This window comes from Chinchilla lanigera, unplaced genomic scaffold (assembly GCF_000276665.1).
Source record: "Chinchilla lanigera isolate Chin_1 unplaced genomic scaffold, ChiLan1.0 scaffold00003, whole genome shotgun sequence".
Lineage (NCBI taxonomy): Eukaryota > Metazoa > Chordata > Mammalia > Rodentia > Chinchillidae > Chinchilla > Chinchilla lanigera.
Window position 1 is genome coordinate 37322633 of NW_004955404.1, and position 20601 is coordinate 37343233.

The following is a 20601-nucleotide window of genomic DNA, read 5'->3' on the forward strand; positions in this document are numbered from 1 at the left end:
TAATTTTTTATGAAATTAAAAATAAAACCTGATTTGCTTCAATAGTTGTAGAATTTCTAAAGCATATGTGCATGATTTATTTCATAATTTCCATACTGGCTTTATCTATTAATTTTATCCACTTAAGTGGCTTGATAGGAGCCTAAGAGGTTGGTAAATCACCTTCCTGGGTTGAGCTCCCTACTCTGCTTCCTTGACACAGTGAGCTGTTCACCTTTGCTCAGGCATGCCCATCTACCGTCATGTTTTTGCCATGGAGCTGGTCATTCATGGACTGAAACTTTTGAAATAATGAACTCAAATCAACCATTTCCTCCTTTAAATGGTGTTTTTCAGGGATTCTTATCCCAACAATAGAAAGGTGACCAATACAGTGATGAACTCTTCTTAATTCAATGTTTTATATGATCAAAAATCATGCTTTGTTGTGGTGTCAGTGTCAGCGGGGATAAAGCTACTTCCTAGGAAAAAGGCTTAGTGTCCTATCTCTCTACATGAATAACATGCAGCATTGGGAAACACTATAATTCTACTGGCTAATGTGTATGGGTATATTTGGATGACGTGTGATTAGAAGAAAAACTGGCAGGATGAATTACTCATATTTTAATTTGACACATCTTCTCTAACTTCCAAAGTTTTATGTCACGTTATGACCACTAAAAGAATATCCAAGAGAGCTATCTTATGCTAACACTGCTAATAGGTAAAGTAGAAGTTAATTTGTACAAATATATTGGGAAACATTTTAGCTTTCACAAGTATGGTTGCTTTTTAAGATATAGACTTTTTTCAGTGCATTTTTCTTCTGTAAAATAGTTGCTCATTTAAACTTCACATGTTTTTCCCAACTGTGTTCATTTTACTTCATTCTGGGTCTTACTGTTCTCTTTTTCAGTGAATACACTACCAAGATGAGCATTCTGGCTGTTGGTGACTTTTATGGAAATGCTGAAATAAGAAAATATATTAAATTTCACTTTGATATAGGCAACAGTGCATTATTCATATTTTTCTTATAAGCATTCACAGGCCTCTCTATGTTGCTGAATTTTATTTGTAGCTTTATCTCTTAATGTCATACTTGTTTGCTACCAAAACTTGTTATCTGCCTCTTACTATTCATCAAAGATTGCTATTTTTGTTATTCATTGAGGTTCCCTTCTGTTATCACAAGACTGGCAATATTTGGAAGAGGAGAGCTATAGGAAGAAAATGAGATTTCATTAAAACAAGCTGGCTGACCTGGACACTGGCATTAATGTAAATTTCAAGTGAATCCATAGAATGGGATTTTATGAGAAGGAAAAATGAAGGTTAATGAAGCAATGGACAGGCAGGCTGTATGCTGTGTTGGGCACCTTCAGGGTCTGTTCTTCCTGCGCTGTTTTGGACACTCCTGATATTACACATGACTTTCAGCTGCTGGGTCAATGCTATACTCCTGGAGAACCAAATTATCTTCCTGCACATTAAATATTTTTTCTTTAATGAGGAAACATGACTAGAAGTCTCTGGTCTACACTTAAATATAATTTAAAGATCAACAGGGTTCTTGAATATGCGATCTGGAACCAATGTGCATGTGTGTGTGTGTGTGTGTGTGCGTGTGTGCATATTTCTCACTGTTCCCTTTTTCTTGATAGTTTATGCTAGCAGTTCATATCTCAGCCATTTAGAGAAGTGTTTTCTTTAGATGTTACAAGGCTTGGCAAAGGAAATAACAAAAAATGACTTTAAAAGGGGAAATTTGGCAAAGTGGAGCTAATCCCAAAGAAGATGTTATAAGACAACATGGCACAGTTCTTATTGTTGCTATACTTTTCTATTTGGAATATTTTTTATTTTAAAGATAAAAGGATGAAAACATATCAACAAACACACATACATTTACAAACTAACACAAAACAATACAAGCAATACAGAATTTCAGACAAGTGATAGGAAATTAACAATAGTTGTTGTATATTTGTACCAGACTCAAAAAGTAGGTTTTTAGATGATCTGCAGGTGTACATAAAGATGTTCTTCTAAGGATAAGAATTATAAAGGGGGTTGAATCATTTATTACCATTAAACAATGAGTTAACTCTGAAAAATGAAGATAAACATTAGATTATTTCCTCCTTTAAACAGAAACAGAAGCTTATAAATACTCTTCCAATGCACAGAAAGACCACATAGGTTAGAAAAATTGCTTGATAGATGTTTTCATTTTTTTTGTATTGCATTGCTGCTTCTATGAGATTATTATTTCTCTAAATTTCACATTTAACTGTGTTCATACTACAAGTGTAAGTAATAATGTTGTCTTGGTTACTTTTCTCTCATTGCTGAGACAAAATACTTGACGCCAAAATTGAGGAAGAAAAGGTTTATTTCGCTTACAGTTTGTGGAGGTTTCAGTCCATACTTGGTAGGTTATAGGCAGAGTGGCACATGGCAGAGGGCTACAGCTCATGGTGGCAGAACATAGCAAAAGCAACAACCAGGAAAGGGAGGAATGGCCCCAAGCAGCCTCTTCCTCTCCCTTACGTATGCAAATTATCCAGCCCAGGGTGGTGTAGCTCTCACACCCATAATCAATCAAACTCTGAAAGCCTGCCCCATGACCACCTGATGCTTTGGCGGGGACACCCAGACACAAACCATAGCAAATGTATTTCCTCCTTTTCTCATACATTCATTACCTTTAACAAATGAAGTCATATTGCGATAAGAGTTATGATTAAATTGTACAGCAGTAAGAGAGGGAGCACATCTTCATATTTCTTTGAGATAAAACTTCAGGGGTTAACCAAACACCAGTGGTTAGCACTGCAAAAATTTTATGATTAAGGAGGGGAGGGAATGTTAATTAATACACTAAATAGAAAAAAGTGGCATTGGAAAGATTTATATTGTAGTTAGATTGAAAATTATGTTTTGAAATCCAGAGGACAAAAGATACAGCACCATTTGAAACAAAGGAAATTAAAAGTTGATTGCAGGTTTTTCTTCATTATGAGTAATTTTGATTAAATTAAAGCAAGCCACCAACAAAGCACCAAATTTTCATATTGTATGAATTCTAATCTCAAAATGTTGGCTATGTTTAGATAAATACCTCATATCTTAACACTTAATAATAATAAATTGTATAAAGCATAACACATAGTTTAATGGGAAAAACTACTAATGTTTTTGTTATCACAAAGCTGCTTTTCAAGTTTGCTCTCCACTTAGTATTAGCTGTGTAATAAAGAGTTAAGAAAATAAAATAATTCCTCAGATTTTCAGCTACTCGTTGTTAAATATAATTTCATTAAACTCTATGTGGGTGTTCATGAAGCTGCAAAGTAAAAATAAAGACAAAAGTTTGTTAGACTTTACCTACTATGGACAAGACCTATGAATGCAAACAGATATGGGTGTGTACACATGGATGTGTGCAGACATGTGATTTAAACTTTATTTTCTTTCTGTAGAGCAATAGTAGACAGAGGTACAACTATGTTAGCTATCCTGTATATACATACTTACATAATTTCCCCTTCTTTCACTTCTTTTTTCCCACACCCCAGTTGCCCTATACTTTTGAGCATTTTCCTCTCATTTCACAATGTCTACCATACCTCCTAGCTTTTATTCACTCTTTCATGTCTTACACTAGTGAGACAGTACAACGCTTACACATACAGGTCTGATTTATTTCACTTATGAATATGGTCTCTAGCTGTGACCATTTACTTATAAAAACCTCGAGTTTATCTTTATAGCTGAAAAATATTCCATTATATAAAAGTACCACAATATTTTTTATCCAATCCTTAGTGGATGGACATTTGTGTTGCTTCCACAATTTAGCAATTACAAATTGTGCTGCTATGAACATGGGTGCACATATATCACTGTGATATGACTTTTTCACTTAATGATTATTTGTTTGATCAATCTTGTATGTCTCTATTTGTTTTCCTGAGAAACCACTTTGAAGATATCAGTAAATAATACAACAACCATGGTTAATTTTCTACAACTTTGTCTGTAACTGTGTTTTGTTTGTATTGTTCTTATGCTATTCTGTAAATGGATGTCTGTCTGTTAACATGTTTTCCCTATTTTATTTTTTAAAATAAAAAAGATATATTATGTGCAGCTACAAATTCCTTATGATAAATGGAGCACTATATATGACAAATATGCACTAATAAAAATGTTTAAAATTCTCAAAAAAAAAACCCTTTATTTTCCTTGATGTGTCCACTCAGATGGATTATCCCTAATCTACTCCCCAGAATGGGAAAGGTTGAAAAATAACTGAAATGAACATATGGCTTTAGGATTTTAAAGTAGTCAACATTTTAACTATTCATCTTTTATATCATTGCTTATTGGGATGTAAAATTGTAATTCTTACATACTATACATAATTGTGAAAATAAAACAGATCAGAATTAAAACATTCCTTGAGATGTTATATTTAAAAACAAGCTATATACTTTGAGTCAATTTATTGTTCCTGTTGTTTTTTAAAATTCTTTACTTTCTCATAGAATCAAATATGACAATAAAATACATTTCCTACTATCATCAAATTATACTATAAATAAGACTGTAATGATCCTTACCAAACCAAGTATAAAGATAATAAGCTTGGATACAGCTTCTGTTGATGTCTAAATGTCTAATCATCTCAGAAATTTATCATGAAAAAGCTGTTTCTGAGATATATTACTGTACGCTGTAGGAAAACTGGATGAATTTATTTGCTTTTGTAAAGAGAAATATGCATAGTGCAATTTGATGACAGTTTCTAAAATGTCAATTTTCAAACAAAAAAGAAAGATATATACACTTTCAACATGAAAGGACCCACACGACAACTAGTCTACATGAACACTTTGTAAAAAGTGCTGCTTTCCACAGTTCTCAGATCACCTGCCTCCGCTGAATTAGTATGGCAGTTCACATCTTCCTTAGCTCAGTCAAGTTTTTCAGTCCACTTTCCTCTCTCTCACTGCCTCTGCCTCGCCCTGTCACTGCAAATCCTTCCTAAAATACCATTGTAATATCTTTTTTCTCTGTAGTGTCTACTATCATTGGCAAATTATAGTGTATTAAATTTCTGATTCTATGCTTATTTTAAACTTCTGAACAGTTTATTTCATTGGCACTGTTTCTTAAGTCTTTTTTTTTTTCCTTTTGGTGTTTGTTGAAGGAGATGTTGAACAAAAACAAAAGCTTGTGTTGCAGTAGATTTAAATGCATTGAAAGAGAAGGCTAATTTCTAGTAGACACATTGATAAGGAAAAGTAGAAAAAGATTTTCCTTTCACCTAAATAATTCACATTGTACTTTGTGTTACAGTAGTGTGATATCAGGGAGAATCTAAAAATGTGTTAGTTTATGATTTATGTGACATTAATATGCATTCACCTGCTATGTGAGATGTTTATCAGTTCATTAAATCAGAGGCCACGTCTTGCCTGGTACAAGTTTTGTGTTATTTGAAATGTGCCTGTTTATTTCTTTTCTCTTTGTATGAAAAGTACTACGAATATATTTCAATTTAAAAGCTAGTCTTCTTGTGATGTAGGATACAAAAAGCATTTGCCTCAATGATTTCACATGTAGACATAGAAAATAAATTATTGCTTAGAATATTATAATTTTCACAGTGAAACAATCGATGCTATCCACAAAACGAGACATAATTATATTGTAATCACTTTGGACAGAGAAGTAACATTTGACACAATGAAAAGATCAGGTCACCATAAAATACTAATCCTTTTTCTAAATTTCTCACTCTTTCTCAAAGAAATAGTTATATTTGGTTCACAAAATTACTAAGATTTGAAAATAACTTCATTTGTAAAAACAATCTGTAAATTTCACATTTTAATAATGTTTTCACATCATTCCTAAGTGTTAGCTTGTATTTTGAAATAGTGGTATGATTTCCCAGTTTATGTTTTCCTAATATATCTTAAAGTTTGCATTCAAATTTTTCAGCACTATTTCATGTTCCCTTGCTCCAAATAAAATGTTTATATTTTAATATATTTTATAGATTTAGAATATATAATTGCTGCATTCATAATAAAGATGAGCATTCACTTATTTTTAAAGATGACTTACATTTGTCATATTTTTCTCAAACCAAAATAAGTTCTTGAAAAGATACTTTGAAAGTAACTTTTATTTAATCCAAGACTGTATAATTGTTTACTCAGTGAATTAAACGTATGAGACTGTCCAATAAAAGTATCTCCAAGGGAGTGTTCATTCTCACACAATTTAGAGCAAGATTTTTATTATTTCTTTAGTATAATAGACTGTAATTTTTGTATGAGAAATTGTTGAATAGTTTATACAACAGCAAAACTCTTTAGCACGCCTTATTTAATTTGTGAAAGCAATTGTTTCAGTTCAGGCTTATTAATCTCATTTTTTCAAGCAAGGAAACTGAGGTATTCAAACTTGTAAGCAATGTTGCCATATAGCTCATTTGTAATTAAATTTTCATTGAGTTAAAAGCACTGAGACACAAAACTGTGCTTCATGCATAAATAATCCCTGTATATTTGTTTTATCTGTGAAAGTCTATTCAGAACCAAAATCACTAGTAGATCTGACAGTTGAAAAATAAAAATGGATGTAAACAGAGAGAGAAAATGAAACTGAGCATATATGAGAGCCATGAGGATACATAGGAATCAAGGCTGTTTTCTCTGGGTTTGGAGTCCTCAGTTTTGTTTATGGGGTAATATGCAGTAATGTTGAAACTTTCACAAAGAAACTTGTCGCTCACATGACTTTGGAGTCAAAGAAGCAGGACAAAGATTCAGGAGGAGGTCAAACCGCACCACCTCTGCCTTCTCTCCTGTTGGGTAATGGCTGGTGTGAAAGGCATCCAGTTGAGAAATATCAGCTGAAAGAGCCAGTTTGTATCATTCTGCCACAAACTAAAAAAAAAAAAAAAAGTATGAAAAGAATATAAATTCACTTTGATTTGCACCTCCAATATCTCAGAGAAAATGTACCTTATGTTGTTGACATGAAATATACAGGAAAGGGGAAACTGAAAAATATATTTCCCAGTAAAGTGTGTTGTCCCATTAAAATCCTACTACAGCCCAATCGTGATCCCTCACACGTAATCCTTTTTAAAATGTCAGAATGTTTAACTTCCACATGAGGACATCAGCAAGACCATGACTTGACTCAATGGTATTTGTTTTTCTCATCAAATAAATATATCTACTTTGAAAGTTACCTCAAATTATCTTCTGCAGTATTTCTATATCTATCCCTGGGATTTGTACTTCTGTAGCTTAGTCACATTTCCTTTTGAATATACATTAGCCTAAGTGACAGAATTACAATATATGACAGAACATTAGAAGAGGCAAGGTAAAATTTTTAGGTATGTTCTAAAGTAACCACTTGCAAACCAAAAATAGGTCAAATTAATAATTATTTAACCCCAATTTCTTCAAGTGGTCATGTGGCCAAAATTGGTAATTATATCTTCTCCCAGGACCCATTCTATCTGTAATTGTACTAAACAAGCCACTTAACTGTTGGGGTTTCCATGCCTCTTGGAGTATATCACCATTCGTTGTTCTAGGTCAATTTGATTAAATTAATAAACAGTTGGCAAATTAGTAAAGAACACTTCTGAGTGTGTGTGGGTGGTTCATGGATACTTTAATTTGGGTAAAATATATGATCTTTTGCTCCTTTCATTTCTGAAACTTATCCATTGCTTGCCATCCCAGCTGCCATAAACTAAGTCCACATTGTACCACACTCTTCAGCTGTAATGTTCGTATCTTAGAACCAGCATACCCAGGACTGAAAATCCCTGATAATTTAAGCCTAATTGCATTTCATCTCATTTAAATTGTACTTTTAGGGTATTCTGTCTCAGCAATAGGTATGCTGATTTAAAAAGAAAGAAAATCAGTACTAGAGAAATGAGATCATTGCTATGAAAGTACCTAATAATGTGGGTCAGAAGCCTTTGGAATTGACTTGTGTGTAGAGTTTAGAAAGATTTAGAGATTCACACTAGAGAATTTCTAGAATTACATAACCAGAATTTGATGGGCAATTCTAGCTGGGGTTCAGTAGACCAACATGGTGATAGGAATTCAGAAAGCAAAGGCTAGGATAAAGAATTTTCATAGGGAGCAAAGACTCTGTTGGAATTGGAATAAAGGAATGTATGTTACATTTTGCCCCCACTCCCTCCAAAATCTGGTCTACATTTCATTCATATTCTAATGCTTTGCAGTAAATTGAGCATAAGAGCTAACTGACCCAGCAGAGAAAATTTAAAGCCAGCCTAACATTCAGGTTATGTCATGGGTAGTGTTGGCTTATTGTAGCTAGATTTATAGTGAAAATCAAGGCCAAAAAACAGAGCAAAAAAAAAAATTTTGGGGGGGTCAAAAGAAGTGATATTTGAAGGCAGTGCCAAAGGAGGAACACTATCTGCAGAGATTAGCACTATTAAAAAATAACAAAATACTTTATACAAAGAGAAGTACAAGTCTTAAAAGCATCTCAGAAATAAATAAGACCTCATCTCTGGAGAGCCACCTGGATGACTCTCCATGAAAGCAGAGCAATTGTCTCCATCCTGGCTAAACCTGGTCCTGTTTCCATGTATTGATTTGTAGAGAGCTAACTAGGACTTTTCCTTATCCGTTCAATTGGCTTTATGCAGTGCAAATCGGTCCAGCTGAGGTGCTGACGTGTAATCTTTGGAGCAAGGTGACAGGTCACTGCTACCCCACCCCATAGCTCAAAAAAAAAAACATGCGAGCCAAGCAGGAGAGAGAGCCAAGTTCCACACTAGTGGCTGGGATTGAGCCTCAAGAGAAGAGCAATGACATCCTAGGGCACAGAAACTTACACATCAGAGCTGAAGTACTGACCCCAAAACACTAAATACCACCTCAAATTTTGGTACTCAGATTATTCCTGCATGTCCTTTCTGCATACTGCAGAGGTGATTTCAGGCCTCCTACCTAGTCCATCTCACAGCACTCACCTACTTCTGGCCATTCTCACAGTCACTCGCCCTTGAGCCATTCCCTTCCACAGGAATAATAAAACCTGGGTTTGGCCATGGGTTGAGGACTTTGTTTCCGTTAGCCATTATCCTAGCTGGAGTTAGGATCCCTCTTGGCTCATCACAACTACAAATACACCTACGTATCTTTATTTTTGCCATAGGTTACACTGGAAGTGGTAGAGTGGAATGAATTTGCTAGAATTCCAATAAATTTTCCATGAGATTACAAATATATACTTCTTTGACCAAGATAAGGACCAAGAATGCCTCACCATACCCACCCATTTCAGGCTCAAATGTGCAAAGTGCAATTTTTCAATTGAGAAAACAGTCTCCGGGTCCCTTGCTACAGTAAGGCCTCCTAGAAATTGGTTCTGTTGGATGTATTTCAACCATGCAGGCACTGAAGTGCTGATGCTGCTGGGATCTAAGGGGGCCTGGCTACTATCTACACTAAAAAGCAGGCTTCAATTCACCCCTATGATGATTATTTTACCTACACACAGAATGCAACTGTCATTAAGTCAGGGTTTCTGTACAGATTTCAAAGTGAGTTCTGAAAGACTAGGCAATGATACTCTAAGAGAACATTGAATGAAGCTGTGGGAATAAAGTCTAAGGTACAGAGAAGATACAAGGATGTGAGATCATGGTGACTTTGAATGTCTGCTGATGTTAGCTTAGATGTTGAGCTGAGCTAAGCCAGAAGAGAGACTATGTGGTTTTCAACCAGCAAGGTCATAGGAGTAGTGTTCTAAGTCCACTGGAATTCACATCTCACTGCAACCTAATGTTTGCATGGTTGGGTTTTTGTCTTACTTTGTCCAACATTTTGTAGGCTGCTAGTCTTTTGGAAAAGGACTGTTTTCCTTGTGCTTTTGCATGTTGTGAGAGTATAACTTGTGTTGCATTTTTACAGACATTTAAAACTAAGAATTTGCCTTGCATTTTAAAAGAGAATGACTTGCAATTGTGAAAAATACTATAATGCCTGAGGTATTAAGGAAGGAATTATTGTGTTTTTACTTGTACACAAGATAACTGTTATGTTAATTTGAGTTATTATACTATTAATGTTTTTTAGATTAAATATAGATTAAGGAAATAAATTTTTGATCACTTTAGAAATGTATAGATAGTGACTGTCAGTCATGATTTGTTAAATTGACTGGATTAAAAGACCTATTAGATTTGTAAAGCACAGTTACATGTGGTCTGGGTCAGTGATGGGGATATGATCTGAGATATCATACATGGTAGCTGGCTTCTTTCCTTTCTGGTACTCTTGTTCTGCTTCCCAGCTGCCAGACTTAGAAGTTGTGCTGTATCCCACGCTTATGCCTTGATGTTCCTGCCTTGGAAATAGTGGAGTATGGATTGAAAACCTCAGGAAGTGTGAGCTCAATTAACACTCTATTCTTTTATGTTATAGATGTTTTGTATTGAGTCTCAGCAACAGAACAACTGACTAATAAAAGATGCACATTTTTGTCCCTAGAGACCTTAGAATATCATCAGGTTTGCTGTATTGAATTGCTATAATTTTCCTTTGGCATAATCACAAGGAGTGAGAGTACAATGAGAAGTCTATAAGATCTAGACATGTCTCCTCTTCTCCCTTATAGTAGCAACTAAATATCATCTTAAACATCAGGAAAAATCACTCAAAAACGGAGCAAAACCTCTGTTTCCTACTCAGGAACTCAAAATAACTGAGCGACGTCATAATCCATGTTGCAACAATAGAAGACAGTATATACTCTAAAGACACGTGCAATTGGAGTTTATGTGTAATTTTAAAAAGAAGAATATTATACAAACCTATGTCAGAATATTACCTGTAATAATCACTTCAAGGGCCGAAATAATTTTGTCCTTCTTTAACTATGTCAATGTGTGTTTAAAGTTAGCTTATTTCAAGAGATTTTATAAGTTAAAAGAATGCATGTTTTTACGGGCTTTAAAAGAGAAACTTCTTTAATTTCCCTGATTTGCAAATTATTTTATTAACTCTGTAGCCAGGTGTAGTGAGACACATCTATATTCTCAGTGTACTGGGAGACTGAGGAAAGAGGATTGAAAGCAAGCCCAAACCTGGCAATTTAGTGACTTAGGAAGATCCTGTCTTACAAAAACAAACCAAAATAAACCAAACCAAACCAAACCAAGCCAAACCAAACCAAACAAAACAAAACAAAACAAAACAAAACAAAACAGAAAACAACTTGGGTTGATTAGCTTACTACCACCTATGTCTCATACTTCACTTTTGACACTAACTTGTACTTTGACATTTCAAAATAAGAATATATCTAAATGTAAAATTCAGTAAAAACTGATATACATGCAAATTTAAAAATTCTTAAATTTAATTCACTTATTTATTAAATATTAAACTATTTAATTTCCTTTTTAAAGCTATGATCTATGCTAATATAGTATGTAAAGTTTTTCAGAAAGAACTTAAATATGGCAAACCTGAGACTTCTTATCCTTAAGAAAAAAAAGTGTAAGTTTGATCCTTGTCTAATATCTGGGAAATTGGAAGGTAAACAGGTTTTTATATTGATGTAAACTATAAAATCTTCCTTGAACAGTAATGGATTTTTATTGTGTGTTTTAGGCTAAATTCTTTTTTCAGTTCTGAAATTTGTACCCAGGGCATTTGCACTTTTGCACTGAGCTGTGTAACATTTATATAAAACAAATTATCCCTAAATTTTCCAGCCAGAGTTTGAACCTTCTATCTTACTGGCTCAGCCTCAGGGTACTGGCACTACTGACAGATACAACCATGTCTAGCTGTAAACATTCTTCTCAGGGAGGCTGAGATTTCTATATGTGTTAGAGAGAAGGTACTTATGTAAAAAGGTCCAAATGAAAACCTTAAGCACTGAGACTGGATGTATCACACCTTGTAGTTAAAATATTGCATGGGTTGTCACAATTCCCTTCTGGAGAACTAAGTATGCTTTGCTAAACAACAAAAAGAGGACTCTTAGAATTTGTCTATTAGAAGGTGTCTATTTCTCTCCAGATAGTACATCATCCCAAGTTTTCTTTTGGCCAGTTTGTTTTTCATCCGTTTGCTGAAATAAAATGTATAAACATAACACATTTGGAGTCCCTTGAGTCCTACAAAATTGTAATCATCTATAAAAATAATACATTATTAAAAGAGTTTAATGAATTTCATTTAACTTTCAGGATTAAGTGAATGTTTTTGAATATTTTTATGTGTTAAATTTGTTAACAGTTTATGAAAAGTTATACTATGTTTAATTCAATTCTCTGTGTGATTAAAAACAAATAACTAGTTTGCTTTTTTTCAGTTAATAGGTAGGGGACAATATTACTACCTCTCTTTAGGTCTATATTTATATTATTTCATTTCTTATTTTTTCCTACATTAAACTGATCATAGATTTACTCTTGTAAAATTTACTGCATAAAATCATTTTTAATGATAAAGAGATTGTACAACATATTCCACATGATATGTAAAGTTCTGAAAACTTGAAATCATCAAGAATCTACTGTCTTATGAGAAATACATGCAAGCATAGTCAACTAGAGTATGATTTATTAAGGTTTACAGTAATATCATTTACATGATGGCTCAGAAGCATACAACAATCCTTGTGGACCTATTTTTATGTGGTTACATGAATCCTACCAGGGGGAGTAGAACTCTAAGAGTTAAGTAGGAGTAAGCCAAGTACAGAGAGGTTGGTAATGTGTGCAAGTTATTGAACAGCAACTGGAAAGTTCTAATCCAGAATTGGGGATTGAAGCAGAAAAAAAGTTCTCCCAAAGTTTATTTTTGACAACTATGTCAAAATCTGAAGACCAATTTATGTACACATATACATATACATATGTATACATGTACATACACGCATACTTTTATGTACACACATATACATATGTGTACATACACATATGTGTGCATATGTTTACATATACACATGTGTACATGTGTTCCTATATGTACACACATATATGTATATGGATAAACAGTGAGAGAGAGAAACATAAAATGTACTTGATCTCCCTAGTGTAAGAAACTGAAAGAGTAAATAAGATCCAAAACGTACAACAGATATAGTGAAAGTGAAAAATACTGCTCAAAAGGAAAGAATAACTAGGATAGGGGAAAGGAGAAAAGAAGGAAAAAGAAAAACAAAGTATATATATATGCACAAGATAGCTGAGGTAATTGTAGCACTAATTTCTATGAGTTCATTAAAAGGAACAGTTAGTGCTTACATTGTTTGATTAATTTTACATGGCTGTATCTGGTGCTCTGAGCAACTACTTCGAAGACAATAATGTGAAAGAGAATAGCTATGGTTAATTTCCTATCATCTTGTTTTGAAATTCTTTATCATTTTTACTGTTCTTTTTTTCTCTTTAAAATAAAAAAAGAAAAAGGTGTTCAATTTTATGGATCTTACTTTTTTAACAAAAATCAATTAACAACCAAGGTTACTGTAGCTCAAAGTACAGAACTCCAAGATGCCACCTTAGAAAATATTTATTACTATAGGATAGTCCATAAAGTGAAAATTTGGGGTGAGATATATTTGCAAAAATACCAAAATCATAACTTTTGCAATTGCGTCATTGTGACTTTGAACCAATTGTGCTGTTGTCGATGTATATGATGTATCACATTGGGATGACATCTATATTAGACTTTCACATAAGAAGTTATTAAAAAGAGTTGCACTTAAATCTACTATTTATGATATATCAGCTTGTCAGTTTTAAATAAAAATGATGAAGAAATTAAGAACATGTATAATTGAAGAGGGGTCACTTTCATAACTATACTTAATTCATTTACATCTTTTTATATGAAAAATAAGTTTTTCAGTACAAAGAAAAGAAAAAAAACAATAAAAATAATGGTATAAAATTTCAAAACAAGATTTTAAGAGAGTAGCAATGGTTAGTATATTGTGTATTGTTATCTTCAAATCAGTTGTTCTTATTACAAGATATAAGCATGAAAAATTTATCAAACAATATAAGCATAAAACTTTCTTTTCAATTGACATAGTAATTAGTACTATAACTATCTTTACTGTCTTGTGTGTGTGTATATATATATATATATATATATATATATATATATATATTTTGTTTTCCCTTCTTTTCTCGCCCACATTCCAGTTTCTCTATCCTTTGGAGCAGTTTTAACTAATAAGTTAATTCAATAAGATTTATATTTTCCTCTAATTTGTTGAAAATAAACCATGTTTATTCATTTTTTTACATTTTTAAGAAAATTCAGGTTTTGCAATACCAGAGTGCTAAATGGTAATAGAATTGATGTGGAGCATGGATGGCTTATGAATACTTTCCATTTTTACTCAAAATAATAATCACGCAAAACCTTACTTTGACTTTTTCTTCATAATTGTTGAAGTGGTGAAAGTCTAGTTCAAAATTTACAGATATATACTAAATAATTAATCAAAAATATTTCAAAATGTTAGTATTTTTATTTAACAAAGCCTGGAAAAGAAATCTCCAAAAGTTAAACTAAATAAAAAGCATTGAACTAAGAAATAGAGAAAAGAAGATGTTCAATATTCTACAATATGAGTTCATTGTGCATGCATAAAATGACATTGTAGGACATGAACTGACCACGTAAAAGATAGATAGATAGGTAGATGATAGACAGATAGATAGATAGACAGTATAGGGTCATACCTAGTTAGATATATACAACCAAGATATTTACAATAGATATCAAAAGATTAACAAGGATATTTGTTTGAATTACTAGGTAATTGCACAGAAAGATAGAAGTCAAATATCATATCCAGTACCCTCTTGTGCTTAATATTTTCAGAAACTGAAATTTATATTAAAGAACAATTAATAGAAGTAACATGGGAGTATGTTTTTACACATAATTTATTTATTACTAAGTGATAATTTCACAAGTGTGTGGTTTGAACAGCTGTTTCTTTGATATGAAAGAAATCATGGAATATTTAATTATCAAAAATGTCAGTTGAAGTTCAGATTTTTTCTTGAAACCTGTTTAAATGTTTTCCTGTTTAGGAGATTTCGGCTGCTCCATGCAGGGATGCTCTTTATTTATTTTTTTTTTTTTTTTTTTTTTTTTTTTTGGTTTTTCTCCGGTACCGGGAACCGAACTCACGACCTTGCGCTTGCGAGGCAGGCGCTTTTGCCGCTGAGCTAAATCCCCAGCCCCGGGGATGCTCTTTATTAAGACATCCTCATACAAAGTGTCAGCTACATCATACAATTTAATCATAATAAAATGTAAAAAGGAGATAATGATGCATCTATTTCCTTACAAATTTTTCTTATTATCTAACAGAAAAGTCACTCTCATTGCTGAGAAAAATACTCAACACCCACTAGTGAAAGGGGGAAAGATTGATTTAGCTCACAGTTTGTAGATGTTTCAGTCCATAATTTGCTGGCTCCAAGGTAGGAAGTCTTAGCAGAGAATAGCTGATGGTGCCCACAAGGTAGCAAAAGTAACAAAGGAGAACCTTAACAGGATTTCTCACCCTCTTGTATTTTATCTAGGCTACTGGGATTAGGGTGGTGCCCAAACAAACACTGGACTGATTTAGTAATCACACACCTTTAATTGTAGTGTCAGACACTCTAGATCCAGCCATCTCTGATAAAGCCCCATCTCTGAACAGAGGAGGCTTTGGGGGGACATCTAGACCCAAACATAACAGTGTATTTTCATATTTACTTAGCACATTCAATATTTTAAAGAACAGGCTATGTCCTTAAAGGAAGAAATGTAACATCTTTATCAATGTTAATAAATTTAAAGGAAAAAGTTACCTTGACAGAACTGCAATCCTACAAATGTTATGCTATTTTCAATAACTTGTCAAAAATCAAAAGTAAATTTTACTATGGTCTTACCTCGCTCTTCTGAAAATATTGTATTGCTTGGAGGCTCTTTAAATTTTGAGATCTTCCAGTCCATTCTCTGTATTCCTGATGGTGGGTTGCCTTTTATCCATTGATAATCATTGCATTACTTTTTATATTAATGTATATTTAGAGCAGAAAGAATAGGTCCATGCACATAATACCTCTGAATTTTTTTCCTTTTCTTCCTTTACCTATGCATTTTTAATGTCTTTCCATTCTACAAAATCTATTTCTCTGAGTCATAGAATTCACCCACTAGTTTGCTTTTTTTGGTTTTTCTCCGTTACCGGGAACAGAACTCACGACCTTGCGCTTGCCAGGCAGGCGCTTTTGCCGCTGAGCTAAATCCCCAGCCCCGAGTTTGCTTTTTAAATTATTTATACTTTGAGTTTCTCAGCTAAGAAAAATCATATTTAAACGTGGAAGTCAGATTATTTCTGACAATTTAAATTTTCTGACAATGTTAAAATTGTAACCTCAAGATGTATCTATTTTCCTAAAATTTATGAGTACTTATTCTCCTTTATGGCATAATAGGATTTCATTTTGCATAAATACCACATATTCTTTATCCAGTAATTTTTTGTGGACATATAGGCCTCATCTAGGGTTTACTTATTGTGTGCAGTGCTTATGTAGATATGGGTACACACATATCATGTTAATATTGTGTCTTTAACTCTTTCAGGAAGATACTATCAGGTGATAATCTGGTTAAATAGAATTTCTAGTTTTTTGATTCTTGAGGAACCACATACTGATTCCCATAATGACTGTACAAGTTTGCATTCCTATCAATAATGTAGAAAGATTTTTCTGTTCTTTTCTCCACTTTCAAACCTTGCCAGCATTTATTATTTACTTTTTTTAACACAGCCATTCTTCCTGGAGTAACATGAAATACCAGATGTGTTTTAATTTGCATTTCTAGTCTGGGAATCTAGCTCAGTGACAGAAGTGCTTGCCTGGCAAGCATGAGGTCTTAAGTTCTATTCCAGGTACCAAAAAAAAAAAAAAAAAAGTTCATTTGCATTTCTGTCATTGCTGGAGATACTGAATATTTTTTCATGTATTTACTGGTCATTTGAAATTCTCCTTTGAGTAGTGTCTTTTCAAATAAATTGCCCATTTTTGATTGGGTCTTTCATTTGGGGGAAGTTGAATATATTTGAATTCCTCATATATTTTCAGTATTAGTCTTATGTCCAAGGTATAGCTAGCCCAAATTCTCCCCATCTCATAATTTGTTTCCTTTTTTGTGAAGAAAATTTCTAATTTGTTGTAGTTGTTGATTTTTTATTTTATTTATTGTGCACTTAGGTTTCAGTCCAAAAATTATTTACCTATTCCCTGTGTTTTGTTGAGAATATTTTCTTCTATATTTATTAAGCTAACTGGCCTGCAGTATTCTTTTGGGGGTGGATTCTTACCTGTTATGGCAATCAAGGAATGCTAGCTTCCAGAAATTAGTTTGGAAGTCTTCCTTCCCTTTCAATTTTAATAAAGAATTTAAGAAGTATTAGGATAAGAAATTTATTGAAGTTCTTGTAGAACTGAGAGGAAGATTTACTGGGTCCTTCATTTTTCCTAGTTGGTGAAGAAATTTTTGTTATTACTGCCAAAATTTCTTTCACTTTTATGAACTTTTCAGGCTTTTATATCTTTTTGCTTCAATTTTGGTACTTCATATATGTGTAGGAATATATTTTAGCTAGACTCTGCAATGTATTGGAATACAGATTTGCATATATTTACTGAAAGTCTTCTGGATTTTTGCAATATGTGTTGTGATTTTTCCTTCTTACGTTCTACTTAAACTGATATGGGTATTTTTTTTCCTTCTTTTGGAAAGTTTGGTTAAAATGTATGCGTTCTGTTATTCTGCCAAAGCAACCATTACCTATTCTTAAGCTTTTGTATTTTTGTTCGATTTCATTAATGTGAGCTGTGATCTTTGTAAGTGTATTCATTTATTAGCTGTGATTTGGACTGTTCTCATCTTTCTAGAAACTTGAGGTATGTCAAGTTATTTATGTTGCCTCACACTACTTCTCTAATGTGAGTAGTATATATATAAAATTCCTGGATATGACTGCATTTGTTCAGTAATTTAGGTTCTGTTCTGCTTGACTGGAATTATTATTTGAGTCTATGAAACTTTGAGGAGTAATTTGTCTAATATTTTATGTGCACCATTGATTATTCAAAAGTTTATTATTTAATCTCCAGGTGTTGACAAAATTTTTATGTTTCATTTGTCATTGATTTTTAATTTCAGTGTGCTGCAGTTTTAATAATATACGTGGGATAACTTTTCTGGAATATACTTTGGCAAGATTTATGGACTATTATGCAATCTATTTTGGAGAAAATTCCACGTGCTCTGAGAAGAATGTGTGTTGTGTTGAAGAAGGTTCCAACACACTGCATATAACTATTAAATCTATTTGTTTAAAGGTCTATTTCAGCTCTGATATCCTTTGCTCATTTTTAGGCTAGTTGATTTGTCTACTTGTGAAAGTGGGTATTGAAGTCCCCCACTAAGATTCCATTGATTTTTACTTTATGTCTATGTGCATTTGTTTTATGAAATTGGGTGTACAGAAATTTGATATGTGAATGTTTATAAGTGTTATATCTTCTTGTTGAATTGTTTCCTTTAATAATATGTAGTGATGTTAGTTTCTTCTTCTGATTAATGTTTTTTTTATTTTAAAGAGGAGAAATCAATAACAAGAACAAAGACAAAAACAAGAAAACACAGAAATGATACAGAATTTTAAGAAAGGATACTGATTAGTTTTTTATTGAAATTGATTTTATTCAAAAATAGAATACCTACTTCTGCTTTTTTTATTTTGGTCTCCTGTTGAATGGTGTGTTGTTTCACATCCTCTGATTTTAATCTATGGGTTTGTTTTTAGATTTAGTATGTCTTGAATATAGCATATTGCTAAGGACTTTCTTTCTTTCTTTCTTTCTTTCTTTCTTTCTTTCTTTCTTTCTTTCTTTCTTTCTTTCTTTCTTTTACTGTCTTTATTTTTTCTTTCTTTCTTTCTCTCTTTCTCTCTTTCTAAAAATATGATCCATCACTTGTGCCTATTTGCATTATGGTCTACATGTGGGTAAGGAGGCTTTGTCTTCCATCTGTTTTCTTAATCAGCCTCCTGGCTGCAGAAAGTGCTCTGGGCATGGCTAACTACAGGCCCTTGTCTTTGTCCCTGGATTCAAGTACTTGAGTTATTTTATGGAGGAGAGTATGGAGCATAATTGGTCCAGCAAGAGGTTCTATATTATTTCAACTCTGTCTCACTCCAGCTTCTTCCACTGCATGAAAAATTCCCATGGTTTCTTCCACACACCCTTTGCCTAAGGTTTGCTGAACACTGGCAACCCAGGTGTCACTTTCTAACCCTCCACCCCAAGTCTTCTTCAGTCACTCTGCTGAGGGCAGAGCATTGCTCTCTAATCCATGAATATGGTCCCATCCTAGGGCTCCCTCCCTTCAGCAGTCCCAGGAAACTGTGTCCTGGGGTTTCCCCTAGGGGCACTTTGTGTAGTCATAGACAGTGCACAGATTGTTCTGTAAGCACAACGCCCATGCTGCGGAAGAAGGGACAGGTGGCTAAGTATTTCTGGGTTGATCTCCTCACTTCTGTGCTGCTGCTGCCAGATGTTCCTTGCTGAGCCTCATGTAGTGCCTGTACCATGGACCTATCAGTACTCAAATCAAGGTGTTTTATCAAAGTAGTGTCTTTGTTTGAAAATATCCACATGCTGTCCAGTGGTACCTCACACACTGCTTTTGGACTTTCAGTTTCTCAGAAGCCCTGGCTTGTGTCACTCACAGTGATCCTCTTCCTGACTGGGAGGTTAGACTATCAGTGAGCCTATTCCCTGGGGCAGGCTGCCACTAAAGAGCTAGCTCCCTCCCTCACGGAGCCAAGTCCTTTCCAAAAGGGACACATACGCTGATCCTGAGGTGTAATCTGTACCATGATCTGGGAATAGCCTGGCATCCACTTCCAAATTTCTCTGACACTTGCTTCCGGTCTAGATAGTTTCCTTTTCTGTCACCTCTTGTATCTCACTTCAGCTGTAGTTCCTACTTCAGGGTACTTGCTTTCCTCCAGGGCAGGGTTCCAAGGATAATCCCTTGCTGCTGCCCACAGTCACCCGTGCTCTGTCTTTGCTCTTGAGATTCTGTAACCATGTGTAATCAAATATATTACAATCATAATAAAATATTGTAAATTTTATTTTCAAGAGAAGGAAACATTCATAGAATATTCTGAATGAGTATTCTCTTTGAACATTACTGTTTGAACTTCACTATAATCCTATTGGTTACAGCATTATTATTTATAATATTATTTTGAAATGGTTATCTAGAGATTGCTAAAACCTTAGCCATGTTTTGTTTTCTTGTTATGAAGGTATCTCTGTAACATTTTTAAATTATGATTGCTATTAAAACGAAAGAGAAACTACAGTGATATTTTTTGAAATGAATGAATTCAACATGCATTAAACAAATTAATCATCATGAATTGAGATTTTATCTCATTAAAATATTTTAATAA